The sequence below is a fragment of the Corvus cornix genome, chromosome 4 (assembly GCF_000738735.6).
Source record: "Corvus cornix cornix isolate S_Up_H32 chromosome 4, ASM73873v5, whole genome shotgun sequence".
NCBI classification, from domain to species: Eukaryota; Metazoa; Chordata; class Aves; order Passeriformes; family Corvidae; genus Corvus; species Corvus cornix.
The window spans coordinates 65,971,269-65,998,630 of NC_046334.1; the positions used below are offsets into that span (position 1 = coordinate 65,971,269).

General features: G+C 44.8%; 1 protein-coding gene and 1 long non-coding RNA gene across 2 annotated transcripts in view; one reads left to right on the top strand and one right to left on the bottom strand.

The window, feature by feature from the left end:
• LOC120409932 overlaps positions 1–23,480 on the bottom strand; it is a 33,025-nt gene extending 9,545 nt beyond the window's left edge. Inside the window, exon 1 of the long non-coding RNA XR_005601803.1 lies at positions 23,349–23,480. This is a non-coding gene — a long non-coding RNA (uncharacterized LOC120409932). The remainder of the gene's footprint in view (positions 1–23,348) is intronic.
• Positions 23,481–23,625: 145 nt separating this feature from the next.
• The window catches only part of FAM53A (family with sequence similarity 53 member A), a 71,856-nt gene continuing 68,119 nt past the window's right edge, over positions 23,626–27,362 (top strand). The window contains exon 1 of the mRNA XM_039551099.1: positions 23,626–23,696. The gene's annotated coding sequence lies outside the window, so the exon portion shown is untranslated. The remainder of the gene's footprint in view (positions 23,697–27,362) is intronic.

Genomic DNA, 27,362 nt, shown 5'->3' on the forward strand with positions numbered 1-27,362 from the left:
GTTTGCAAGTGATATAATGTGGCACATCTGGTCAGCTCATACATTGCCTAGCAGGGAGCAGCACACCTTTATTAATGTCAGATTCCTCACATTTTGGAAGGTGAGCATTTTTTTGATCACCATGGATATGCAGGGCTGTGGTTAACTGTGGAATTGGCTCAAATTGTAGGTATTGTCAGGGATTTGACATATAAAAGCTGTGGAGTAAGGTGGTGGCTTAAATAGGAGTCAGCTGGGCCTTTGTCAGGGTTTGGCTGTGGATTAGTGCATCTCATCAGCTGAGTGTTTTATATTGATAAACAACTCGGTACTATTTCGTACTTTTTTCTCATTTTGCTTGCAGAAGACAAACTATCTTCAAAAGACAAAAAACCCAGCTCCATAGTTCTGTAATACTAATATTACTTAAATACTTGGTCTGTCCTGTTCTGTAGGGAAAAGGCAGAATTGTACCAAGCAGGGCCAAATAATGAAGTGTTATTTCCCTTCATCACTTACATGTACATGACTGGAATAGCCCCACACATGACCAGTCTGGAGTAAAGGTTCTTTCACTCTGTAGATAAAAATAATTGTTCACAGAGTAAGTCACTTATGTTCTGTGACAGAGCCTAGATTCTTCTATAAAAAAGGCACTTTTGCTGTTGCTGCAATAGCAACAGCCACAAATAGATCTATCCAGAACCAGTTGCACCAGCCAAGCCTCTTCCTCTTGATTAGTGGGCAGAATGTGGGTGAAATGATAAGGAATGCATGGCAAATTGAAATAAAGATGATGCATTGTTCTGTATTTGCGAGGCTTCACTTTCTGCATATGTGCCCTTCGTGCCATCATCTTTTCAGGGGAAAAATATTCTCATTCCCTCAAAATGCTGGTGGTCACTCAACCATGGTGAATGTACTTGAATCTCAAGATTTATGATCACAATCCCGTTATCTGCAGTATCAGGATGATTATCCCAGCAGTCCTGCAGGATCAACCTAAAAATTGTTGGACAAGAAAATTATTTGTCAGGAATTACACCAAGAAGATGATTTGTTCTGAATTTGAAACAGACATAGTTAGTTGCAGCTGCTCTGGCTGCCCCCCTCTCATCTTTCCCCTGCTGTCCAAACAAAATGAGATACAGGTTCTTGTTCTGTCAGCATGTGACTGGGAGAAACTTTTTATATCCTCATTTATTTTCTTTATTTTACAGCTGTGAGCATGCAATAACTGCACCATATCTTAAATACAAATGAAATATATTTTATCTTCTGTGTCCAGTGTGTTAATCTCTTGTATTGGGATGGGCATATTTAATGGAGCAGACATAAAATACAGAGGGGTCTCTTGTAAATAGAAATCTGAAGCGTCTTTTTGCCATGCAAAACTTACCACTGCCTGAGTTCTAATCTCTTTAACCAAACAAAGACAGCACAGTGACAACTACCTACCCTTTAAAGAATAATTTCTTAAAGCCTCTGTTGACTTTCTGCAGTACTTCCTCAAAAAATAAAAACTTGTCTTCAGACCAATGGAGTATGAAAAACTATGATTTTCCTGGCAATAGGAGGAACACTTTTATACTTTTAAAAGTAATTTTATTAAGATTCCTTCTCTAAGAACCCTCTCCCCTCAACTATGCCTAAGCATCACACTAGAAATCAACTTCAGCATCTGTACAAATTTGACCAAGGCAGCAAGTTCTATAGACTTCAAGAACTGAAAGATGCCCATATCCCAATGCTTTATAGATAACTGGTCTGATACGAGATCTGCAGTAAATGGAAACCTCCCACTGACTCCAGATGGCTCCCAGATTAGGTGTTTGCGAAGACCACAAACACCACCTGTGACAGAGAAGTAATCCAAGTGGTGTTATACCAGGTTTTCTGCCTCTGATTTCCCACTCTAGGCTATAGCAGTGTGTTAACTATGCTGGGCTGCTGGTCTGGTGGACTTACTGAATATGATTTCTGAACACAGGGCTTCAGATGGCCCCTCCTGGCCCATCTGGGGGCTGAGATTTGAATTCTTGCATTTACAGTTGTGATTTGATGGACTTCAGCATCTCCCATGAACATCCAGGGGCAAGGTGAGGATGGCTGTGATGCATCTCACAGCAATTATCAGCAGACTTCTGGGAAGCTCTCTGAGATCTCTGGGCACTTGCTCTGTCGTCCTTCACAGTTATCTTGGATTGTCAAAGAAGTGCAGCAGAGCAGACTCCTCTTCTGTCCATGTTGCACGTACACTCAGGACTGTGCTGAAGGTCAGAGCCACGGTTTGCATAAGTCACAACCCAACAGAATTTACAACCTGTTAGTTGCTCTTGTATTCTTATGGTCTTCACTGATCCTTCTAATCTGGCTGTAATTTACAACCACATCTGTTTCAGGGAGTGGGGTGGAAGAGGTAAGTCAAATTCAACAGCTGTCACAAGGTCTAAGTAATGCCCAACATCATTTAAGGCTGGAGGAGACCTCAAGACAACCACATGGGCCTGCCACGTTTATACCACCATTTGTAGTTGTCAGACCCCTTTTTAGGCCAAGTAACTGGGGCATCAGCCAGTTGGTTCAGCTCAGTGAAGGTCACAAAAAGAGCCAGAGCCTGTGCAAAAATGGGGGAGCAGGAGGTTGAGAGTGCACTGGAGATGTACAGTAAATCTTCAGGAGGGGTGGAGCTGTGCCCAAAGGCAGAAGTTCTGTTATGGCACAGGCAGAGTGAACAGCAGATCATGGAGAGGGAAAAGCTCCTTCTTCTTCTGTCTGCTTCCAGCTGTGCTCTCCCTTCCTCTCCTGTGGGCCAGCTCTGGCACAGGATGCATCACCTGCATGAGCTGGCAGAAAAGCACATGGGGAATAAAAGAGGCATTTGCATCTTGATGGGATCTGAGTGAGCACAGCAAAGGGTCGGTGTGAGCGAGGGGTGGGGACAAAGGGGTCCTGCAGCATGGACAAAGCCCAGGAGTCAATTCCTAGGGAGAGCAGATGAGTGAAACCAAGGGAGCACCCACCATCACTTTGACCAGAGATGTGAGGATCAGGCTGAGAACACAAAGACAGCACATAGCCAGTGTCCTGTTTGTGCTGGGTGCTGGAACAGAAGACAAGGACAGCAGTACATGCTGAGATTTCTCTGGCATGCTATCCCAATTTCCAGCTATCCATGGCTTAAAGGCTTCCTGAGTTAGATATCATGCTTTTGTGTTTCGTGGCACTTGGCATGCCTTCCTCCTGGAAATTTATTTTTCATGTCTTTGAACCCATGAAAGCTTTGGCATGATAACTGATAAAAGATCCTTGAATGAAAAGAACTAGAGTGATACAAAGCAGATCCTGCAGGATTTCTCCAGTATGATGAAAAATTAATGTAAACAACACAAATGTTTTTCCTAGAATGTGTGTATATATAGAAATCAAAACAAATCCAAAAGTATTCAAGTACTGGCAAAATCTATATACCTCTTGCAAAATCATTCCTCTGTTTTTCTCCTCTCTTAAATAATGAGGATCTTGTTATATTTATGCTGCCCCTGCATAGCTTAAGGGGTTTTGCCCATATTAACAGTGACTCTGTCTCTCTTCCTGCCTTGAGCACTCACAGTGATGGAAATTTGGGCGCTGTGGCTGCTGCTAGAGGCGTAGGTACCGTGGTGTGGTGCTACTGGTGCAGCTTTGAAGTGCCAGAACCAGCCAGCAGCCACCTCCACCCCGACTCCCAGTGCTCACCAATGCAGGGGAAAGCCAAATGATATTATCACCACTAGCAAAACTTCCAGTAACTTCCCAAGCCTAGAGGAGCCCCTGGAGCCAAGACATCTCGGTGTGACCCACTCAGCAGGGAGGTGGATGCTAAGAAGCTTTCTGTAGGTTTCTAGTGTCCCACTTCCACTTTCCTGATGGAAAATCTTCTGTGTTGCCCCATGGAATTGTACTGCACCGATTGGCACCATTTTGCAGACAGCCAGGTCTCTTAATATTTTCTTTTTGCCTTCTCTCTTCAGGAAGAGTGAACAACTGGGTAATAGCCAGGTGAATTTACCAGCTGTGTGACTTTGGAACATGGGGGAAGCTGGCTTCAGAAAAGAAATTTTACTGGAATAAAACAGAATAATTTAAATTGACAGGGACTTAAAGCCACGAGATCAAACCTCCACCCTACTCAGAAGACAGATAGCTTCTGCATTAGATCAGGTTGCTCAGCATCTTGTATGGTTTAATTTTGATTATCTCCATGGATGGAGATACGACCTCTCTGACCTCCTGTTTAACTGCTCTCATCATTAAGTAACTTCTTAATATTGATTGGGATTTCACTGATGCAGCTTGGATCTGTTGCCTCTCATCCTCCCACTAGGCACACGTGAGAGAAGTCTGGCTTCATGTTCTTTGTAATCCTCATTCAATATTGACAACAGGGGATTTAGTCCTTTCCACTCCCTGAAAAGAGGGCAGAGCTGCGAAGCAGAAATGTTCCAGTCCCATCCCTCCCCTCTTTCCTTTTTGGGTTTGTTTTCATTGAATAGTGATTTTCTGTGTGACTCTGGGGTGGTGTTCCTTGCAATTCTTTCAGTTTTTGGCTCTCACTGGCATTGCAGTTTTTCCAGGTGACCTACACTTTACCTGGCTTCTTGTATAGCCCCTGTTAACCATAGTATGAAAACACTAGTATGGCTTTTTTACCTGCAGGGGCACTGGCCACTAAGTGCAGACCTGCAACAGAGCCCTGGGTTGGGTGAGAGGTGTGACACCCCCACAACACAGCCCAGCTCAAGGCTGGCTGTATGTCGAAGGCTCATGACTATTTTTTGGTGGTTCCAATCTCTGCTGAATGTCTGAGCTTGTCCCTGCAGGGAGTGAGCAGCAGAGCTCTGCCAGTGAGAACTCCCTGGCATGATTTGCATTGCTCTGTTCCATGTGCTCAGTAAAACCAGAGCGAACCTGTCCATGGGCGCTCCTTACTTTGGTTTAGTTTCTCACCAGATTAAAGCAAACCGATAGGAGCCTGGGTTTAACAGGGGAGCATCCCTCCCTCTGCTTGCTCCGGGGTTTGTATTAGTTTAATGAATTGGTTTAAATTAACATCTACTTGGATGGGTGCAACTCTTTCATGCAGATGAGGCCCAAGGCTACGAGATAAACAAGAGATGAGGTGAGAAGACCTTAAATTATTCACAGCCCAACAGAAACCCATATGAATGGATTGAGAGCTATTTTTGTCTTTATTCTCTTACCTTTTAAAAGATATCATAAAATGGCTGGAACAACTCTTAGAAGAAAGCCAGGGCCAGGGAGTGGGTGGAGAAGAATTCCAGAAGGTTATGGGTGCAACTTTTGGAGCTTGTACCTGTGAGTGCCTCATCCCAAAGCTGGAGGAGCTGCCAGAGAACTACACATGTGCAGCACATGAATGGATAAAAAGAGGAAACACAGGGAAAGGCTGCAGGGCTAAATCCCAATCCCATTTAAAGTCAGTGGCAGAGCCCTACTGATTAAGATTGGCCCTCGGCCCTGATTTCATTTGTTCTGAGGGTTTGCTTGTGCAATTGTTAATCTGTGCTGATGAGTAATAATTGCTACAGGAAGGGAAAAGTGAAGAGGAGGCAGCACAAAAGCCGTGGAATCCATCCTGACCCTGCCTGGACTCGGCATTTCACTGCATAGTTTCACTCTGTGCATTGCTGGAGGGGAGCATCCTCCCTGTGCCAATGCCACATCAAAGTGCAGTGTGTGGTGCAAGATTTCAACATCCCGGGGTAGCACAGTAACAGCCTGAGCTGCCTGTGAAATGAGCTGGGACATGGGACTGCAGCTGGACAAAGGCCCACATTCCCTCTGGAGATGTCTGGGGAAACATAAAATCTAATCAGTCATAGAGGGGGATCCAGGAAACTCTTGCTGTAATGCATGTGACAGTGTGACAGTCACACGTGAGTTTCACGTATCAGTGCTTCCCCAAGAAGGTGGTTGACATCATCCCAGTGGGTGTAAGAGGAGCCCAGCTGTCATTGTCAGGGGTCTGACATAGTCTGGTGGTCAGGGATGATTCTCCTGGATGAGATTGTCCTCTGTCAGCTCTAGCTCCACCATCTAACTGGGTTTCTGCACTGAGGGTCTTTCTCCATCTCTGGCTGTGGTGGGCCACTGGCACAAGTTCCATGGCCTAGGAGGCAGCACAGGACAACAGCAGCTGTTTCCCACTTTCAAATCTCCATCCCATATGTGGAGGAGCTGGCAAGCTCCCATCTTTTATGAATGTCCGAGACTGCATAACTTCTCTTGGATATTCTTGGGTATCTGGTGCATTTTCTTCTCCATATCTTCCCTTCCTCCCTCCAGCCAGCCAGCCTTAACATCTGGAGCTGAGTTGGGAAGATTACCAGCATGCAAAGGCTTGAGATTGCTCTAAACCAGACAAGTGAGCAGGCTGTCCTGTACTGGTGCTTCCCCTTCTCTCAGAAAAATATCCCATCTAGTGTTTGCTGCAAACAGTAGGTAGCTAGTTTTGGTCTCTAATGGGACTTCTCATCAGCCTTTATTTTCAAACTGGAATGAAAATATCAGTATTGCTTTAATTTGCATTAATAATCTTAGCAGCTGAAAGGTTGGGCAGAACTTCTGCAAATGTTAGTTCAAAGTGTGTTTTCAGACTTTTGGTTCTTCAGATAAACACCCAAACCAAGTTTTTCTCATGTTCTCTCTGAATCTCATTTCAAGCATTGAAAACATAATGAATATATAACAAATAAAATAGAAAATATCATTAAAAACTGACTCTTTATTAAATCTATAAGCTTCTTACTCAGAAGAGATCTGCCCACTAAATCAAATATATCTTTGCATTTTGTATCACGCAGTTTAACAATTAATACAAAACAGCTGCACAGAAGTGTGCCAGAGTTTATTTTCTTTGTCTCTGTCCTATAACTGTCCTATAACACTTCAGACTCACAGGCCTGGTGCTTCAGAGATTCTGACAGTGAGGATGCTGCACTTGGTTTATTTTGTTTACTTGGCAGTATTAAGGATGTAGAGAAGTGGAGAAAAGATCTGTTGATGATATTTCTCAGTAAATGAGAGGGTAGGGCAGTAGGGATATTTGAGAGGGTAGAAAAATGGGACAGAAGGGGCTTCCAACAACCATGGAGGGCAGAGCAAGGAGGAAGATGACAGTCATTTGGAAAACTGCAAGCTGGAGAAACAGTGAGGTGCTGGATGCAGCTCCTGGGCATCCTTGTAGATCCCTGCCTTTCACCTCCACCTCCTCCTGTCCTTGTGCAATAGGAATTGCTTTTCACTGAATGCACTGACCAAAAGTAAGCACTTTTCCTAGAGGATTGTTTTAAATCTTGTTATCCCAACATGATTTGGGCCCTTGTCACTCTTAAGGTACATAACCTAGTGAGGTTGACCCACTCGCTTAGTGAAATTGTCCTTTTATTATATACAACAGAGCATTTTCAGAGCAATTTCAACAATTCCTAGTTATAAGAAAAAACCCCTAGAGCTCAGTTTGCCAAGGTGTGCTTAGCTTCCACCTGTTCTCCAATGTGTTGTTTCCATCCTTGTGCACCTCTTTCAAACCTGAGCTAATCCATCAAAGGCTCATCTGTGTCTCTGTGCAGTCAGACATTCCAGTGGACAGTGTTGCCTTCAGTCAGATGAGATCTCATTTTCCTCTGCAGTAGTTGGAAAATGCAAATCTAACAGGAGGACCTAGAGCTCCTTGCTCCAAGCGGTCTCTTGCTTTGATTGAAGTCTGAGTGGTTTTGCAGCTTTTATTCTTCTACACACTTTATTTTTCCTTGCCTAGTTACAGCTGAGGGGCAAAGGCAATGCAATGCCCAGCTATATGCAAAGGAGCTGGTGTGAGAGAGATGAACAATCCAACTCTACATGGATCCATCTCGGTGGGTGAGGAACCTCCCTCGCACAGTTACGACACAGTGCTTTAGTATGCTAAAGGCTGCCATTTAGTAGCAGTGCTATAAAATAATTTTTCTTTACTTTTCTGTTCATCCAAGATTACTTCTGGGCCATCAGCCATTCCTGTCCATCTTCTAACCTCCCTGTTCTCTCTGCCTCAACAAAGAGACCAAGTCTTACACTGTGTTTTTTAGCACTTCACATTCAGAGTTAAACTCAATAACAGAGTTTATAGTTTAAGACTTTGCCCCCTGACAAGTCCTAGGAGGTGAAATTGTTCCTTTCCATGGTGACAGCTATGTTGCTAAATACAACAGAGCAGATGGTGTTTTCAGCCCCAAAGAAAAGTGGCACAGCCAGCTATGTACAGAAGGTCTGTGGTGCTGTGGTTTCCTCTGGGCCCATGTGTGGCCTTTAGGCCTAAGACACAAAGTATCCAAAAATCATTGCCAAGGCTGTGTATCCCATCCAGATGGCTTTTCATACTATGAAACTGCAGGTGTGTGTATTTGGTGAGCCCTGGTCCGCAGCATGAGGAGGGGCCAGACTTCCCTGCGGATGCAAAGCCTGCTCAGACAGTGCAGGAGGACCATGGAGGGAGCCAGAGCTGGCTCTGACTTTTAGGAATTCCTGCTACTCCCAAAGCCATGCCAGGCATGCCCTGGGAAGGTACTGATGGGCACAGGCCACAGCTTTATGATGAAAGGCACTGCCAGTTTAGCAGGGTGCACTGTTAATAGTCCGGAGCTTAAGTTTGATTCTGTTCTGGAATTAAACACACCTGATCTATCTTCAGTAGAGAAGATAGTTATTTTCTGTGTTGTGATTTTGGGTTGTTTTCATCACATATAGTGTTTTGTTAGTGGCACAGACTGAGCCAGAGCACACAGTGAAACCGCTCCTCACAGGTATTGTGACATTTCTGTGGTCAGCTTGTGATGAAAGAAAGGTTTGATGGAGGGATTTCTTTCAGGCTTGCTAAACACCTCCAGCTGCTCAAAAAAAACCTGCTGAAGTTGTAGGGAATGGCAGTTCTGAGGACTGGGCCTGAAGAAATGATTGTTTAGCATTTTGCTGTGCAAGGGAAGAAAAAGGGAGGGGATGGGAAAAGCGAGATAAGGTTTGTCATTCAAACAAAACACAGAATAGCCTCACCTTAAATCTTTAAATCTGCATCAATTATAATGCCTTGTTCACTTGCAAATTTCACTTTTAGATAAAGAATCATGGCTGGTTTGTCTGCCATTCCTATAGCCAGAGACAAGCTTCACTTACTCCCCTTTTATTTTCAATGACTAAGACTGAAAGAGCTAAATTACATTTCCTCCCCCCTATGGAAACCTGATGAACCAGTGTGAACCTGCACCTGAGAAGCCCCGGGAACACTGCGGATTTGGCCACACAGATCGGACAGTTGGATGTTTAATTGCGTTCCGGGCACAAAGCCTGCTTGAATGTGCGTCTTTTATGAAGTGCGTGGGAGGCCAGCACAAAAAATTAGACCCCATAAAGGTGCCAGAAGGAGGAGAATGGTGAAAAGGCAAAGGTTGCAGTGCCTGTCTCTGCTGTGCTGGAGAGCATCAAGCTGCCCATCTCAGAAACCCTCTGAAAAACGTACCCTGAGCATCAGCCTGGAGCTTGTAAGAAAGATGCAAAGATTTGCTGCGGGTGCTGGTAGAGACCTGGATGAACAAATTATTTATGGAGCTGATATGTAACGCTGGTGCCAGGAGCAACAGCAGAGCCAGACCTCAGGGAAAGAGAACTTGAATGGATGTGAGGGGACAAGCAGAGCACAGGTAGAGCAGCACAAGTAGCTGAAGTGTGCTGGGAGCACATACACCCTGCAATGGAGATGATCCTTCAGTAAAAGTGTTCAGCCAGAGATGGAGCTGAAAACTGAATTTTGGTCGAGACAGGGAAGTGGTGAAGAACAAGGACTCCCTGGCATAATTGGATGAGCTCAGGAAATGCAAATTTTATCAGATAAAAGGGCCACGATTTTTCAATTTGCTAAAAGATTAAATTAGCAGTGTACCATCCACTCCATGTCCATGTTTGCACTTTCCCAGGTTTTGCAAAGTAGATGGTACAGAGCCTTTTTCTGGATGGGAGCCTCCTTACTACTCTATGTATGCATCCTCGCATGAATTGCTGTGGATGCTTGTAGCTGGAGCAAGATCTGTGCCTCCCAGACAAAGTAGCCCCTTATGTCTGCCCCCTCCTACCACCTTGGGCACTTGGTGAAGACACTTTATAGTGCTGGCACACAGATGCTTGTGCTCGCTTCAGTCACGAACAAGCATAGTGTGGTATAAACAGACATGTTAATATTTTGAGTTCCAAGACCTTTTCAATCACCTCCTCATTATATTTCGTAGTCGCAACCCAGAGAAGCATAAAAAGCCAGTCTAGTTAGTGTCCAGTGTATCTTACGGTGCTCACTCAGGATTTGTAACTCGGGGCTGTCCTTGGACTCTAAATCAGGACATGAGTGAAGTGCATTGAATGATCCCATTAATATAAATAGCACTGAAGTTAAAAGCAGGGCTCCATGAAAGGACTTTTGATACACTGGCTGCCATCGCCCTCGAGTCAGCAGGTGGCATTATAGAACAATCAGGAACCCCCAAACCTTGGCCGCTTCCCGCCCGCAGCCCCAGACCTGAGCCCACGGGGGAATGAGCATGAAACCCGCCTGTTCAGCACAGCTGAGGCCGCACAATGAGCACTTGCCAATTAAGGCCGGGGCTATTGTCTGCGAAAGGTCAAGTGCTGGCCTTGCTGAAATCTTTCAACACCGGCTCCAGCGCGATTGGGACTTAATATATTTTATACAGCTGAAAACTTGCTCGGCCCTACGCAGGCAGAGCCAGCCTTTCCTCTGCCCTTCCCCCGTATTCCCCAGGCCGGCAATACGTGCTGGGAAACCTCAGCGAGGGAGGAACCTGGCTTTTTAATCTGCTACCACCTCCCTCCCTGTAGGTATTGTGGAAGAATTGAGTTGTTGGCAGGGTGGTAGAAAAGGAGGTGGTTTGGCAATGTGGGCCAGGGGAGGGTGTTTGGGACTGGGTTTGTTTTACCATCTCCCAAGAGATTTTCTTTATAACTCTGGTGGTACATGTTTTTACAGCTTACTACTTTTAGTATCTGTCACTTGAAAAGAATAGATGGTCTAGATACATGGGGAGAAAAAAACAAATGCAAGCAGCAACACGTAACCAACAAAAAGAAGATTTTCCCATGAAATGCCCAAGTGATACAGATGTTGCAGGGTGCTTAAGGAACCGCAGGTTAGGGAAAGACTCCGCGCTTCTGGCTAGCTTTTGTATCCAGAGGCTGCAGATGAGAGCCTTCAAGCTCCCTTGGGTCTGATGCCAGATGATCCATCAGCCTAATGGCCATGCCAAGACATGGTACCTTCCAGCAGCTGTAGCTGGCAAGGATCTCTTCCCAGACTCCAAACCAGAAACTGGAACTCCATGTGCGCCTATAGCCCCAGTGCTGTAATTAACTGCTGCATGGACGAGTATTGCCTGGTGCGTTCTTGGTGACACGGGGGTTTCAGTGTGCACAGAGGCAGAGGTGAATCCCCTCCCTCAATTCCCAGTGGACGATGAACTCCTGGTGTTACTCCTTTTGCCCCTCCACTTGGGGACAGCCCTTGTTGAAGCAGATGGTGTCTTTGATTCCCAGGCCACAGTGATTAGTGACTGTGGTGTCCCTGCGGGCCCAGGGCTACAGTGTTCCCTTGGGGGTGCAAGTTCAATTTTTAAACCCCTGCACAAGAGCTGACCTTTGTTTCCACCAGTGGCACAATTAGGATGGACTCAGGGTGGTCCTGGGGAGGACCACAACCTCCCTGTAATTGCTGGTGACAGCAACCATAGGCTGGCATTGGACATGGCCCCCATTCTTGTGTTGTCACCACTCTGCTGTGTGACTTCGTGAGGATGTTTTCCAGTGGGCACTGGCCTGGAGCCAGGCCACAGCCCAAGTTACTGGTTAAACCCATGGTTTTAATGTGCTAATCCCCGAGTTTGAACTACATGTACTGTGTGTCTGTGTGTGTGTGTGGTCTTGAAAACTCACCAGACTACTTGCAAATTAAAAAAAGCAAAAAACACTATAATATTTGCCCATTTGTTGCCACGGTGATGAAGGAGCGTGGGACAAAAGAAAGATATTCCGGTTGCCCCCGGGCCTGTGAACAAGCAGAATCGGAGAGAGTGGGTGAGAATGTGCTGTTAATTGTAACCAGAAATGCAGTAGGTCAGCCACCATCACTGCAAAGTGTTCTTCAAACCTCCTTTCATGTCACAAAATGACATCCGGTAAAAGCTGGTGAAAGCACTGACAGCGGGACTTCCATTGTACCAGGCGACACTTGGCCCATAAATTAAGCAAACTGAAAATCTAGCCTTGCTCCCTCCAGGTATTCGTTTCCCTCACTTTATCGATAACCTGGCAGGAGCAGATCTTGAACCAAATGTTATCTCGGCGCTGCCAGGACTTGCCGGCAGCTGGAGGGGGAAGGCAGCGCTGCTGACTCCCGAAGATAACAGGTGGAATGCAACAGGCGCTGCTTTTGTCTGCCATAACTTGCACTTCAAGCTCTCAGATGCTGCCGGGCCCTTTGCTGTCCCAGCCTGCAGACCTTGCCAGACAGAGCACCTTCCTGCCAGCCTGGACAAACGCATGCAAAAGAAATCCGAGGCATTTCACAATTTCCAGGTTCTGACAGCATTGAGAAAAATGCATAACCTCCCTATAAAACCCCGTCTCCAATGCATTTGCTGTGCTAAGGAGGCACATTGCTGCTTCTTGTGTGCAGAACGTGGGCTCAGAAATTAACTGTAATTGTTGGTTCTCATTCTGTATGTGCACAACATTTGGCATGAAAAGTGTCTGCATCTTCTGTAAATCCCTCTTCAATTATGTGGAAGTGTTGGGTTTAATTCAAACCATGGCTGCTCCCACCGAGCTTAAAAATAAAATAACATAAAAACAGAACTACCTAAATTAGTCATAGTATCTTGGTCATGTTTATGTTATATATATATATAGTTAAATTTGCTCCTATATAAATGGAAACCTGAAGCCCACTCTCAGAGCTACCTAGTTTGTAAAGTTTCAAGTGGCTGTTGGATCCATGTGTAGTTGGTTCTTCTGAGAAATTATTTTCCCTGTTTCAACCTACATTCTTCTATTTGCAAGAACCCAGAAAGTGATGCAACCTTCAGACCAATTCCACCACCATGAAAAAGCCAGCACCTTTGGTTCATGGCCACAAGGATGCTCAGGCACAGTATTTTTAGAGGCAGTATTACATAGCTCTTGCTAGTTACAATGGATTTTTTAGGAAGTGAAAGGGCAGTGCATTAAAAATGTGCCCAAATTAAATGCGGTCTTATTGATGTAGTTTTAAATACAAAGCTGGTCAATATAAAGATCACAGGATCTGACTTACAGTCATCAGAGATGGAAAAATATCTATCAGACAAAGCTCTACAAGGGCAGAATCTGGTTCCTCCTAAAAGAGGACTGGCTCTCATCTTTCATTGGTCTTTCTTCCATTAACCTGATCTTTGATCTCAGTTCCTGTTAGAAATATCTGTAAACAGTGATGAAGTCCCAGGCCATTAACCAGATGTTTAACATAGTGAGAAGATCCCTGCCACTAACAGACCATCTGATAAAGAAGACTCATATGAGAGCAATAAATAATAATAATAATAATAATAATAATAATAATAATAAAAATCTTCAGGAAAGAAGACACAGTATTTTCATTTCCTGAAGGATTCATCTGTCACCTTTGAAGCAAATCAGGCTGCTGGAAATGTGGTTCACAACAGCCCTTTCAGAATCATCAGGCTCAAGCATCCAAAGCCAAGCTAACATTTTAGTTTAACAAATATGGGAGTTCGGTTCAACTATATTAATTTCAATCCACCACCAAGTTCTTGACTGAAAAGATACCTGAAGATCAGATATTACAGAAACTGACCCTTGTAAAAGGGTATTGCAATGATTTTAGTTTAGCCTTGGCCTATACGAGGTTCAAATCCCTGAAGCGTCCAGCCCCACACAGGTGACACTCTGGGAGCTCCTGGACCATGGCTAGTGCTGTGGAAAGACTGTGTTCTCAGGGAGAGCTGCCTGGAAAGCCTTCCCAGAAAAGATCCGGCTTAGCTCAGGCTGATGGTGTTCAGAGAAAGCTGAGAAGTGTGTTTTTAAGTTGATAGACAATTCCCCTGATCTAACTGATACATAAACCCACACTGGCAGTGCTCTTCACTGAGGAAGGAAGCAAAGAAAAAAGTCAACAGTTTTACTTTAAGTTTTTATAGCCCAGTAATTTTTTACAGCATGGTAAGCAATGCATAAAGGAAAGGTGTGTGGAACCATCAGGTTAAAGACTTAAATTCTAAGTATTATATAGCCATGATTTATAAGCTATGGCTAAAGCATTATTTAGTCCCATTCACAATCCTGATTATTTAAAAGTTAAAGCCTATGACTGCAGAAATGAGGCAGAGAAGGAGATCTGCTTTAAATGTACTCCTAATTACTGCTAGAGAGCTTTTATGAAGAACAGACCACAGCACTTCCTATTGCTTTACATTTTGTCCTGTTTTAGAGCCTCAAGAGTGATGTCATAACAGGGGGAAACTTGTCATGGACACACATTAAACCCTGGACACAAGGAGAAGACCTTTGATAACAGATATTCAGATACACAGATGGGTAATTCAATAAGGGAAGAAAATGCTGAATTAAAGACATTTTTAGAGTTACTTATATGCATGTCTCAGAAATTCTACCTCTGTTCAGAGAGGCACATGCTGAACTGCAATCAAATTACTATGTCCAGCTCTGCAATTTCAATCATTTATCCCATTTATAGGGGTCTTTTTGTCTTGAATTAGGCAAAATGTGAGCCCAACAGGAAATTAAGCAACTAAGCAAAATCAGGAAATTCACTCAAGTGGCTTAGTCAGTGGAATGCCACTGCTATCTTCAAACTAAAACTCCAAAGAGGTTGAACTGCAGTTGGATTTATTTTCAAAGTGGCTAATGTGCTTTTAATTTGTACAAGGTTGGTAACCAGGAAAAAAATACATTGCTCCCATGAAGCTTGCCTTTAATTTTTTTCACAGAAGGCCTCAGCATACAGACATACATAATGAGTTTAAAAATGTAAAAAAAAAATCCTAACAGCTATTTTAATGACAAAGTTTGAGATGCTTGTTTTAAATAAGTACCTGCTGTCCTTAGAACATTAAAAAAGAATGGAAACAGAAAAACTACACTCAAAGATCGCATTTCTTCCTCAAAACACAAATTTGATGATAGCTCTTGGAGTCGGGAGAGAGGAATTCTTTTAGTGATTTCCAGTGGCCTCCCTGCATTTGGGATCTACAGATCTGTATGCAGAGTATTTTAACTGATTTTTCTGGGAGAACAAGCTACATTTTTTGCTTCACAGAAAACACTCCACTGCCCTGAACCCTCAAAGCAATTTCTTTCTTGCAGATTATTGTTTATCTACCCAAAGTATCTAGGAACTCTTGTGATGGTCCAGGTCCCTGTTGTGCTGGGCATTGCATCAACACAGAATAAGTGTATAATCCTTGCCAAAGCCAAGAGGTGTCTTTTTGTAGTTTAAAAAGAAGACAGAGGTACCATGGCTGATCTTTATTAAGATTCCAGTGGTCCTCATTGCATTGCTCTACTGCAGTTTGAAATCAGACATTTTCTTGTGATTTTAAATAAGTATTGCTGCTTACACAGCAATGCACTGCACTTGCCTTTGATTTAAACTGAGCCATGAGATGCTTCATTAGCTTCAAGAGGAAACCATGGAGCCTCGCCCTGTGGGTAACAGGTTTGGAGCTAGAGAGTTTCACTGCTGCTTTCTGAGCCCAGTACCTGTGCCACACTCTTCCTGCTCAGTTCCTTCTTTCTGGGAGTAAGGCTTTGTGGGCAGCCTTTGATGGACTTGTAAAAACCCCAGTTTGGTATTCAAAAAACAGTTATAATTAAATCTTCTGCCTTTAACCAACAGTATGGGAGATGAGGGAGGAAAAAAGCATAGATTAGACTAGCTATAAGGAAGAAATTTTTTATGGTGAGGCTGCTGAAGCACTGGCACAGTGGTGGATGCCCCATTCCTGGACACACTCAAGGCCAGGTGGGCTGGGGCTCTGGGCAACCTGATCAAGTTGAAGACATCTCTGATCATTGCAGGAGTGTTGAACCAGACGGCCTTTAGAGGGTCCTTCCAGCCTAAGCCGTTCTGTGCTTCTGTGATAACACACAGCCACTGTTGCATGTCCTCTGTGCCTGTCTGTGTGTATCTGTACATGATGTAACAGATTAAAAACCAGTTGGGCAACTTCAACTGAATTTTGTAGAGGTTAGACAGTGCACAGTTTCGGACAGTGCACAAAATTCATGGAAGTACCTAACTGAATAGAAAACACCCTGCAAAGTATTTCTGCTGAAGACAAGGCCTCTTCATCAGCTCCTGTGGTCTCAGACAACAGAGAACACAGAACAAAAACCCCCAAACTCATGAGGTTTTCTCCTAGCCCAAGTGCAGAAAAAGTTTCAGCCAGGACTTGCATCTTAGTCAGTCAGCCTTGAAACAAATTCAAAAGATACCAAGTTTTATTAAAACAGATTTTAAAATGTATCAGCTCCATTATTATCTCCTCCCTTCTTCAGAAACATCCTAAATGTCTCACAGTTCAAAGTGCACAACTGTTTATGTGGGCACTTGGAGGTGATGAGGAAACCCCTCTTTCTACAGGACTGATGGATGTCTCTTGCTCCCTTGCACAGGGTTGATTGGGGGTCAGGAAGACATTTCCCTCCCAGTCAGGGAAACAGGGACATGAAGATTAATTTGTCTTTTTTTATCCCCTCCCTCTACAGCCAGCAGCCTGGCTGACCTCCTGAATCGTTCAGGTCATCATAAAAAAGCCTCAGGCCATGGTGATCACTCTTGTTTTCTGCTTGTGAAACACAGGTTACTCTCCTGAGAATGAAAATGCTTTTGTTTAATTGAAACCTTTGGGCTTAATATATGAGTACCTTTGTTAAATGTAAAGGCCTGAGGTAAGTAGAGGTCACACTGGATGATCTTATGGTGCAGTTCAGAGTGTCTGGGGGGCTCAAGAGGCAGAACAGCTTTTGCTTTATTGAAAGGTAGATAGAGGCAGAACAGGCTGTGAAGGGCTTTGAATGAAAAGATGGGGAGTATGTGGTTGATACAACAAAAACAGAGCACAAAACAAAGCCACCAGAGTTAGGAGGAGGAGGCTCATGTGGCTAAAGGACATGGCTAGACAGCCACTGCAGCAGAAGTCAGTGGGTCTGGATGGGATGAGACTGGGTTAGTTGAGGGGAAAACTGAGAGAAAAATGAAGAGTTCTGTTTGAGTCACAATGGGCTCAAGCTGTCATTTTTGTGTCTGGGACAGCATTTCTGACAGGCTACGATTTCAGCTGGAGCAGAGCAGGCATGTCTGGGAGCATGAGTAGAAATGTGGTGTTTGAACTGCCTTCTGCAGGGGAAATTATCCAGAAATATAAGATGTAAGAGAAAACCCTTCAATACTTGAATATACCCAATGATTAGTATGCACAAATCTATGTGAAGAATTCATGGTTAAAATCTTGGGTACATATCACTCTGCTTGGCTGAAACACAAGGAAAATTCATCCCCAAATCCCTGTTTTGATTTGAGGATTAAAATAGTTGCTGCTTTATCTAACCACAGTCAATTTAGGAATGAGATGAAGTGACATACAGATATTATTGGCTTGCAATCACTTTGTTCTCCAGTGAAGTTTCATGTTTGAAACATCTTTGTTTCCTGAGAGATGGTAAAAGATATTAAGGCCTGACACCATGACACTGCCCAGTGCACATTTTCCACCATTTCACTGCAGAGCTTGAGTCAGAATAAAAGAAAAGAATAGCTATGCAGGTATAAACAATTCTAACACAAAGTATTTATCCAGTGTCTTTCCACAGGAAAATTAATTTGCTAATTGCTCTCTCAGATTCCTGGGTAAGTAAAAGCAGAAAAGTACCAGAACAGTGTTAACTACTGTCTCCTTGAAACAAAAACCAAAGCGAAACAAAACAAACAGAAAACTGCACCACAACAACAAAAACAAAAACAAGAACAACAACAAGAACAAAAACCTAAACAACAAAAACCCCCAAAATGAAGCAAAACCAACCAAAACCAAACCAAACCAAAAAACCCCCCAACCTCAACTCATAGAAAACGAGAAGCAGATGAAATGGCTCATACAGAAATTCTATATCAAGGATGGTGAACCATAACAAGTGTGATATGTTGTGCAGAGTGGGCTTTAAGTAACAGGGCTTATTAATCAGATTTATTTGTTAATGATATGCCTTCCCTATGCCTTGTATTGGAAATACAAGAGCTCTGCAAGCCCTGTCCTGGCAGAAAATCTGCAAGCCTGAGAACTCTGGCAGCAGGATGCATGTACCTGATGCACCTGTGCTGCCCCTGGCTTTTTCAAGGAGACACAAATTGGGGAAAAGTTCTGGGCTGAGAAAAAGCTCAGTCAGGACATGAACAAGCCATTTGGAAAAACAGACAAGTGTTGGAAAGGGCTAGGAAGGAAGTGCTGTATACTGCAAAAGAGAAGGCAGTTGGAAATGAATTTAGGAAGGACTAGAAACTTGAGAAGGCAGAAGATGCTTTGGCTGAACTCTTAGTGGTTTAGAGTTCTCAGGAGACAGGCTGCTCCTCAGGGACTGCAGTGAAAAGCTGAACAATGCTGCATTGGCTCAGCACATGGAGCTTGATTGGCCCTTTCTGAAATCCGGTGGCTAATTCATACCCTGAAGAAGGAAGTATATCCTGGCCAGTTGGCTCAATTTTAGAAGAAACAGGCAACTGTGTAGCTGGAATAACAGGTAATGGAGGTGAAAGGCTGGGTGTAGGAAAAGTCAGCTGTGTTCAGAGTGCACGGGATGGAGTCACCCTTCCATGAAATCCAATAAAAACTGATCTGGTCATGATTAACTCAACATTTTCAAAATCCTTTTAAGAACATAATATCTAGCCAGCTCATGGTGGTATGTAAGAGACCCCTGACTCTAACATCCCAGGATGTCAGCCCTCTATTTGTTTCAGATTTTGATGCTGAACACTGCTCTGCTTCTCAGTTCCAGATTATTTATTTAGCATTCTCACTGCTTTATCTCATTTGTAGCAAGCCTGTGAATATAAGTAAGGAAAAGCACATTATACAAGAACTTCATCTATTTGAGCAGTCTGAGCGAGGTTTACATTAAACCCACCAACTGATACACATAATTAGTGGCAGAACTTCTTCTTGTGCCCAGAACCTGTGAAACTGCTCAACAGAGAGAATGGAGAAGTGTAAAAAGCAGCTTTGATGAGGCTCAGCCATGCTCAAACATCCCTTCAAAACAGGAAGAACATCACCGTGAACTCAGTACCCAAGCAGTGTCTCCTGTACCTGCTCTGTCAGACTCCAGAGTCAGTCCAGTGTCTTTCTTCACCCCCTTGTGTGGGGACTCCCTGGTCTAGGAGATGGAATCCACATTGCCCCCTTGCTCCTCAGGGGGAGTGCAAAGTGACCCTGAGGGAAACAGGATCGGTGAAGGATTTTATTGGATCTGGACTCTTCCTGACATGCCTTTGTAAATCTGTCTTTTAAAACAGAGGCCCCTTTGCCACTATATGTATTTTATGGGAAAGCAAATGAATGGCCAACAGCGATTACCACAAGAAGAGAAACCATTATTTGGGGTAAATTTACCTGAGACTTACTATCCCAACTGAGACCTGCTATCCCAACCCACTTGTCTTGCTTCTGTAATTCATTGTTAAAAGAACACTGTATGCAGTAAATGCACTGACTTCTGGCTTACTAATGTTGATCTAATCAGTGTCCACAGCAAAACACTTCGCAATCAGTTTGAAATAGTGTTAGAAATGCTCATCTGACCCTTACGAGCAGTTGTGCACGTTACAGAGTGTCTGAACTATTTTTGCACTTCATGACCTTACATCAAATAGCTGCTGGGCTCCTTATCTACAAACAGTATGAAAATAATAACAAAAAAAGAACTGAGTTGCACAGTCTCCTCTGCTTCCCTTCCTGATCTTAGGTGGTAATTTGCCTAGATAGGCAGCAGCTTAGTTGTAACACACACCCGTAGCATCATGGTCTGTCTGCTGGTTTTGCCCGAGAGGCAACGCCAGAGTGTCACTCATGCCTATCTGCCATGTTCTAAGGAGGGGAAAACATTCCCTTTTTTGAATACCTGCATGCATGACCTAGGTGTGGAGACAGGAGGTTAGAGGATCTGCTATTTCTTTATGGAACACAGGGGTCAAGATGGACCAAATTTGTGCTGTAGTGAAGACTTCCATATTCTTAATGCAGCAGTTTAGGTGCACAAAATAATGCTCAGAAGGACATCTTAGAGAAGCCATGCTATCCATTGGTTCCCTAGGTGAAAACTGTCTCCTGAAGTTCATTCTGATTGCACCTATTTCAGGTTGTGCTTTATTGTAAAGAGCAGCTTTGTGTCTCTCTTTAGTTTGTTTTCTTTCCTCTTTCTCTTTTTTTTCTTTTTAATTTAGAAACCTGCCTACATTCGTGTCTCACTGTTTTGTTGGAAACAGATGGCCCTTCCTGAAGACACACAGTTGAGTGAACAGACACGGACCACTTTACCATGTGGTAGCATGTTTGTAATTAGATATTTAAAGTGCTAGACAATTACTATCGAACCTTGTCATGAGGGAAATTTAGGTCTGTGTTTACCAAGATCTGAATTATAAACTGGATCCCTGCCAGGGCTTTACTCTTGGGTATAAAATGAAAGAAGACTCTGGTTGAATACTGAGTGACATTGATTAGAGCTACCACCTGCCCTGTCTCAGACATGATCACTCACTCCTGTCTCCCACCCCGTCCTGTAGTTTCTGTTGACCACTGTATGTGGTTTGCCCATATGATAAGTTTTGGGATCATAGGAAGTACCTCCTCTGTGATATCTCTAGTTAAAGGCTCATCTTCCCACCTGGGTTTGGACTACAGAGAGGTAAAAGCAGTTCCACCCCCGAAGAAGCCAGTATAGAGCCATTGCCACACTGGGAAAAAAGCAGATGAAGTTGGAGAGGAGAATGGAAAGTGATAAATCAGGGGAGAAATTACAGGGGAGTAATTAATTACAGGGGAGTGTTACAGGAGAAGAGAAAGAAGTTCAGAGAGTTATCTAATGCACAAGACAGTTTAATTCCTGCAAAGTTTTGCCTAGATGGAAATACCTAGCCTGTGGAAGCTGAGAGCAGCAGCACTGGCTGCTGGGGAAGTGCAGCTGTGCCTGTTTCATGTGCCTCCCCCAGCGCTGCAGCCACGGCTGTGACTGAACAGTTGCAATCAAGAAACTTCAATTTCAAATACACAAAGTTCCCTCTGGTTTTACCCTGCTTGAAACATAAATAGTATAGGAGTCTGGTGGAAAGTATCTTGGAAACACTAATGCTTGAAAACTGTGGAAATGGCTGAAGTCATAGGTAAAGGAAAAACAGTTTTACGTCAAAATCTCACCTCTGAGCTGCTCTACTCCAGTGGAATACTTATAATGGTTGTGAAAGACAAATTATATCATGACTTCATTTAAAAAAAAATGTTATTTCTAAATCTGGATAAGGATTTAGCAATGAAATGCTTCAGGGATAACTTGTTTTCAATGGGGAATTCTGCGAACAAAAACTGATTACAGGATGGAGCCAAATCCCTGCCAAGGATACGGACAGGATCATGGAAGCAGATGAACTACAATTTCCCATGCACCAGAATCCACAACAAGGCCAGGAGCAAAATGAGCACAATCACAAAGCATTTCAAGAGCCAGGGCTGAGTTATGGGAGAAGCCTGTGTACTTTCTTCTGTGTACCTGTAATCGCCTGCAAGATCTTTCTGAAGAGAGGTATGTGTTGATCTTACAGAGAACTGGAACACTGATTTAAATATTCATTGTATAATCAGGGAGAGGAATCTTGGAAAACTATGTGAAAAAAGTACTGTGGGGTTGTACAGAGTGCAAAAGATGGGAGGACAGTGATGAAGACCAGCAGCAAAACCTGGTAATGTTGTTTAAAATAAAATTGGGTTTAATTTATTGGTCTCTTAAGGTTAAAAATTGAAAGTAAGCTAGCCAAAGTAAGCATTTCCCAGGAATACAATTTTGGTTTGGACTCTGCATTGCGACGTTAACTCGGATACCTATCGCAGCATTGTCCTGTAATTCAGCAAAATCTCACAGGGCAATAAGGTAAATTCAGCTGAAAAACTCGTGCGTCGAAGGAAAGGTGAGTGAAATACAACTCCATGTGCAAACACAGAAGAACAGGTTGCAGAAGGCTGAAACAACAGATGGTTGTCACAGGGACACGAAGAGCTTGCTAACAGTTACCGTGAATAAGAAATACCTGCACCGCACTAATGTTAGGCCTGTGGGCAGCAGTAAATCAGGGTTTGGTTTCTCATGACGTTAAGGATTATGCACCCACATAAAGCAGCCTCTGCCCTGACAAGTGCACGGTGTAATTGTTGTCCAAACACATCCCACTTCCTCACTCCGGCTGACTCACGGCCGCCTCTGAGAAGCTCCCATAGGAACGTTTCTTGTGGAGCGAGCAGCAGATGCTGGGCGGCTTTCTGCCCTCCATTTTTTGGGGGCGATGAGGAATTCCCGGCGGGTGTGACGGGAAGCAGAGAGCGGGCAAGCAGAGGGCAGTGTAAGCACACGGACACGGCGCCGGGAAGCGCCGGCTCCAAGGAAGGCAACGGGAGCAGCGGGAGTGGCTTGGGCCGGGGGGACTCCGGCGGCGGCCGCGGGTGTCAGCCCTGGTGCCGCCGCACCTCGGCCTGGTGTGAAAGGCAAACACATTATAATGACTTCATTCTTAAAAAAAAAAAAAAAAAAAAAAACATATATATATTTTCTAAGTTTGGATAGGATGTAGCACTGAAATGCTTCAGAGATAACCTGTTTTCAGTGGGGAATTCTGCGAACAAAAACTGATTACAAGGATGGAGCCAAATCCCTGCCAAGGATACGGACAAGGATCGTGGAAGCAGATGAACTGCAATTTCCCACGCACCAGAATCCACAGTGAGGCCGGGGGGAAAATGAGCACAGGCAGAAAGGGTTCCAAGAGCCAGGAGGAGGAGGAAGGGAAACTGTTAGAGGAGGAAGAGAAGGAGGAAGAGGGAAAGGAGGAAGACGAAGAAGAAGACGAGGACGAGGAGGAGCAGGCTGCGCGTCCCGCTTGCGGCTCCATCCGGGCACGCGATGACATCATCACCCCCCGCGCGCGAAGCGCATCTTACCCCACGGGCGACCCGCGCCCCTGCGGACGCGCGCTGCCCAGCCAATGAGAGAGGCGTGCCCGCCGCAAGGCCTCCTGGGGGCTGTAGTCCGGCGTGCGCTCCCCACCGCACCCGGCACCACAACTGCGCGTCCCCGCCGCGACCGGGGCAGACCCCGCCCCCCGCCCCTTTGTGGGCGGGGCCGGGCCGCAGCGCCGGCCAATGGTAGAGCGGGTCAAGGTTCGGCGGGCGGGCGGCGCGGCCAATGGGCGCGGGCGGGCGGTGTAGGGGGTGTGGCCGGCGGTGTTTTGTTCGGTTGCCATTGAGCAGCCCGGTGCATAGGCGCGGGGAGGCGGCGCGGCCGCGCAGGTACCGGCGGCTGCTGTGGGGGGGCACGGGGTGTGGGGGGGCAACGAGTGCGGTTGGCAGGTAACACCAAGTCGGGCGGGTAACAGGTAGCAGCCGTGCAGACAACAGCCGGACAGGTAATAACAGCCCTGCAGGCAGCAGCCGGACAGACAACAGCCCAGCTGGCGGTCCGTAGGCAGTGCGGGGCAGAGGGGAGGCGGCCCGGCCATCCTCGGACCCCTTCGCGGAGCTCGGGAGGCCGCGGGCTCCGCGGAGCTCCGGGCGGGCGGGGCAGCGAGCGCGGCCCGGGGGTCCCTGCGGGGCGGGGGTGTCACCCCGAGGCTGCGCTTCCCCGCAGTGGCACCTCCTGCTGCCGCAGGGCTGCAGGCTGCTCATCCCTCCAATTACCTTGATAGATAGGTAAAGCGGTGTAGATATTGTGCATTTTGTTGTTATTGTCGGTGCTCGGCCCGGGCCGCGCTCCCCCCGCACCGCCGGGGCTGCTGCCGTGCGCCCGCTGAGGCCGGAGGCCCCGCCGGCGGGCAGAAAGCCCGTAAGCCCCCGAAATGAAGTTATTAGCGTTGATCGGCGCTGCTGGGGCGGAATCCGGGCCGGCTGCGCGGCGCTGCTGTGTCTCCCAAGGCCCTGGCCTGGCCCGGCCGTGCGGGGAAGGGAAGGTGCCCGGCCCCGGCGGGGCTCGGACATTCCTTTGTGCCGCTGCCCTGCAAACACATGTCTGCAGGCACGTACCCCGGCGATTTTGAGGCGATTCCCCCCTGTCTGGCTCAAGGATAGAGTTACCTCTGAGGAGGTGCGTGTTTTTCACAAAAGCTGCCTTCCATAATGATTCCTGGGTGGAAGCGGTGGTTATTTTCTTCCTTCCCCTCTCCTCTGCAATAGGAAAGTTGATTTCTAGTTTATGGCCCCAAAGTTTAACGACCAGTTGGGCTCAGTGGGCGAGTGAATGGGCTCTTTGTGTTATCCTAGCTTCTCTAAGGGCAGTAACATGGCTTTGTTCTGGTTATTTGGCTTATTAAATGTCTTCTGGCCTGCTGGGAGGCTGGATAGAAATGTGTGGTTGAAATTTGGTGTGCTATTTCAGCAGGTCGCTTTAGGTCCTATGAGATAGAGCAGCTACCTGCTGTGGAGGCTTCTCAGGATTGGTGCTCAGGGATCTGAACTCCTGGGGTTGGGATGGAATAGTTCAGGCATTTTCCCCTTTAGGGAATGACATCCCCATCCCAGCATTCAGAAGCTTTGGAGCAGCACCTCAGCTTTGGGGTTGCAGGGTTGAGAGGGGCTGGGTGATTCTGACCCATTAAGTCTCTGGCTTTCACCATGAGTGCTAGGCCTGGGGATGAGTTGAGCCAGCTGGTCAAATCCATTTTCTGGTTCACTGTGCTTACATTAAAATTAGCTCCTGAGAGCAGTTATTAGAGCCTTTACTATTGCATTACCTCTCGTTCATTTGCCTGACAAAAAATATTTTTGTCAGAAAAATTTGCCATTTTTGGCAAGAACCAGTAAGTTTGTCTCTCTTGTGGCAAGCTGAAATGTTTCTGGGTGTGTTTTAATTGTGAATGGTCTGCTTGCTTTGAGTCGGGCTTATGAAATGTGGAGCACAATGTTTGCTGAATAGCAAAAACTTTCCTGATGAAGCATGTTACTTGATCTGGTTTTATTGGAGGTGCAGTGTAATTGTTCAAGCCCAAAGAGCTTGTATCCTTACAGTTACTGAGCTTCCAAAAACGCCTGGAAGAATTGCACTCTGAGCCAGGAGACTAAAACATACGTGTCAGGTAGTTCTACATAAGCTGGTGGAACTCTGAACTAGAAAATGGGTCTACTATTCACTCGTTTTGAATTTCTGTGAAATACTGTTCATATTAACATGTCTGCTATTTTTAATGAGCCCTATTTTTTTGCATCAGTAGCAAGATGCTACTCTTCATCATATGGAAGTAAATGCTGCCTATTAGACATCAGCTCAAAACAGTGATCTGCAAGATCAACCCCTAATGATATGATACCCTTTTGGGATGTTCCTGTGGTAATCTGGCAGTCCTCTAGCGGCCTTTACCTGCCAGTGCGTAACCCATAGTTATTGTCTCTTTAACTGGGGGATTGAAGTTGGTTAAATAATTGTAAAGGGATATTTTAAATTCAGGATGGTTAAACTTCCCTTCTTCCCTTTGAAAAGCTGTTTTTCTGCAGGGTACTATGATTCAGAAGAATGAGGAGACTGAAAGAAGAAATATTTATATTTGCAACCATTGTGTTAAGCTTTGGAAGTTTAGTAGAGTTGTAAAACTATATTTCTGAAAATATGGTGTGCAGATAAACTGAAAGCCTGACTATACTGAGAAGACTGCAATATATTGCATGGATTGCTTTATTTAAAACAAAACCTTGAAGGATTTATCCTTTCCTTTAGGAATTCTTTGAGAGTCTGGTAGCCATTACTGTGGCTCCCTTTTTTAGTTCCTTCTCCTTTTCCCTTCTCTGTGCTTTCTCCCCCTTCCTCTGTTGCCTGCCCCCAATCTACATTCCTTTGTGTTAGCAGTGATGATGGCAGTTCTAGTCACCTCCTGTGGTTTGATAGATTATTCCCTTTAGAATCATGGTGTACTTAAAACTTTCCAAACACAATTCTTTCCTTGCTCCTCCACTTTTTTGATGCTGGCTTTGAGTTTTGTTCTAAGAATTTGTCCTCTCTGGTTCTGCTTTGAGTTGTCTTAAATACTAGTAACAAGTCTCCTTAAGCCTTTAGTGGAAAATATTAGTATTTATGTTACGATTTACATTTCTTTCTGTGTATGTTGATGGTCATAATATAAACAGAAATTTTGTATTTTGGCAACAGTGAGCTTCTCTCTCCCCAGCAAGCTCACAAGTTCTGTGCTTTCTTTTTAGACAAAGCTTTGCTTGCTTTTAACTGTAATTTTGATTTTTTTGTGAAATAAACTTCTTGGACTATTTTTTGATTACTGCATTCTTGAGATCTGCTAGTTGTGTAAGAGTGGTCTTGCAGGTACTGTACTTCAAATAGAAGAGATTCCTGTGCATTGTGGAATTATCTGCAGCTTTTACTTTAGATATTGTAAGTAACATAATCTTACTGGGGGGGTGAAACTACTCACAAAATCCTGTGGAGGGCTTTATGAGCACCCCTGAAGGAAGGGTTAATCAGCAGAAGGAAGCCCTGTTCAATGTTAAGGAAGGAATTCATCCTAGAAATACAGGTAGTTGAAGTCAGTGTAGGGTCTGATACTTCCTTGGTAGGTAAGTTTTAAATTCTTGACTCTACTACACCTGTGAGGGAGCCATTGACATGGAGAGTGTGCTTTTTGGTTGTCATGAAGTTTGTGTCCTTAACGAGATCTTAGCACTGAAGTACTGCAATCCAGTGATGAGTCTGCTTAAAAAAAAAAAAACCACCTTCACTTTGTTGGTTTCTCTTAACTGTAAACACTCTGTTAGGGTGGTTGAGACAGTCATATTTTCAGAAAATGGTCATCTTTAAGGATTTTCTTCTCACTCCAGAGGAGGTCTGTAAAAAAAAAAAAAAAAAAAAAAAGGGGAGGGGGAGAGTGGCATATTCTTAACTCCTTTCTAGGCTGCTCCACAAAATTTTGTGGTGATCCAGCTGGATATTTTGGTACTGTTGAGGATGGAGAAACCTGAAAT